This window comes from Bubalus kerabau, chromosome 16 (assembly GCF_029407905.1).
Source record: "Bubalus kerabau isolate K-KA32 ecotype Philippines breed swamp buffalo chromosome 16, PCC_UOA_SB_1v2, whole genome shotgun sequence".
Taxonomy (NCBI): Eukaryota; Metazoa; Chordata; class Mammalia; order Artiodactyla; family Bovidae; genus Bubalus; species Bubalus kerabau.
This window is the reverse complement of record NC_073639.1, coordinates 53,933,739-53,935,488: the sequence shown is the minus strand read 5'-3', so window position 1 is coordinate 53,935,488 and position 1,750 is coordinate 53,933,739. Positions and strand designations below refer to the sequence as shown.

General features: G+C 41.5%; 1 non-coding gene across 1 annotated transcript; it reads left to right on the top strand.

Annotated features, from left to right (window-relative positions):
- Nucleotides 1-1,323: 1,323 nt before the first annotated feature.
- On the top strand, nucleotides 1,324-1,396 carry TRNAG-CCC (transfer RNA glycine (anticodon CCC)). The gene has a single exon. It is a non-coding gene; the product is annotated as a tRNA-Gly (tRNA).
- Nucleotides 1,397-1,750: the final 354 nt, after the last annotated feature.

Genomic DNA, 1,750 nt, shown 5'->3' with positions numbered 1-1,750 from the left:
TCAGGCAGAAAAAGTGAAGAAAAGCCTTCATATTAGGTCTGCCAATCTTATGTTTTGGGGAATTTTCACTTTATGACATTGTTCTAAACCTTCTCAATATACTTAAGGAAGGCAGAGGAAAAATACAGAGAAGAAAATTTCCGTTATTAATTTAAGTAGTTACAACTCAGTTTAATGGTGCCGACATTGTCAGTGACTTTATGGGGAGCATGGAGAAGGATGGCCAACCTCTGCCCTCATCGCTGAGTGGATGCAGTCTCAGATGGGAATTTATAAGTGTTGCTGCACGTGTAGGATGGAAAAGGGCTCCCACAGTCCTCTATGGGAAAGGCCAAATACAGATAGGAGGTCTGGACACATTTTCAAGGTTGGTAGGCAAGATTCTGCCTTTGGAGATGCAAAGAAGATGCTACAGGAGTAAGCAGGAGTGAGGGAAACTCTGGAGGTGTGATCTCCTTTATTGAAAGTTGACAAAATCCAGTTTAAATGGAGTAGGAGACAGAACTCAGAGATGGGGCAGGAAATGCAGACTGGTCCATGTTTTGAAAGTCTCGGAGAGAACATACCTGGTGGTCCAGTGGCTAAGACTCTATGCTCCCAATGCAGGTTCCCAGGTTTGATCCCTGGCCAGAGAACTCAATCCCACATGACACAGCTTAAGATCCCACACGCTATAATGAAGATCAAAGATTCTGTGTGCCACAACTAAGACTTATTGCAGCCAAATAAATAAATAATAATAAAAAAAAAGAAAGTCTTGGAATCCAGTCTTAGAAGTGGGTATGTCATATTCTAGGGAATAGAGAATACTGGATGATGGGACAAGGGGCACAGATTTCCATGACTCTGGCTGTTGAACTTTGCTTGTGGTCATTGCCTGGGAGACATATCTATACTCTGCACCTGTGTCTATGTGTGTATATGTGCAGGTGTAGTGTGTGTGTGTGTACATGAGTATATGTTGGTTTGTGTGATGTGTGTATATATGTACATGTAGATTTGTGTGGACATGTGTTTTTGTGTGAGTATATGTGTATGTGTGTGTGTATGACTTTGACCTCAACACTGAGATCACTCACTACCATTTTTTGAAACTTATCTTCTAGCTAAGTCAAAGTCCATGATCTTAGCAGAGGCATAGACCTCTGTGAATCTGCTGAACTACTTGGTAACTGCTTCTATGGAATATATATGGGTGTCAGGATCTTCTGTTCTAAGCCTCATGCTTTCATAGTTGGGGGACAAATGCACTTTTCAGGATATGCGTTTTCATGAGTGGCTATCTGGGCTAAGACACGGTCATTTTAAAGTTCCCTAGGGATTTCCCTGGTGGTCCAGTGGCTAAGACTCTGTGCTCCCAATGCAGGGGGCCTGGGTTTGATCCCCGGTTAGGGAATTAGATCCCACGTGCCACAGTGAAAACCGAAGGTCCTGCATGCTGCAACTAATACTCAGTGCAGCCAAATAAATAAAAACAAATAGTAAAAAAAAAAAAATAAAGTTTCATAAACTGGTCAAATTTTATCAGTCACCTTTAGACCTCATATATGAAGACCAAGAGGCTTTGTTCTATTCTGGAGGTGAAAGTTACCATGCACATCAATGCACATAATGCAGGTTCTAACATATCACAACCAAATAAACAGTGAATGGAGAAGAAAGGCAATCAACATGGCCTCCCCTTCAACAGACTTCCATTTTAGGACTACCCTCATTTCATAGTATCCTGTTCTTTTCAATGATGACAATT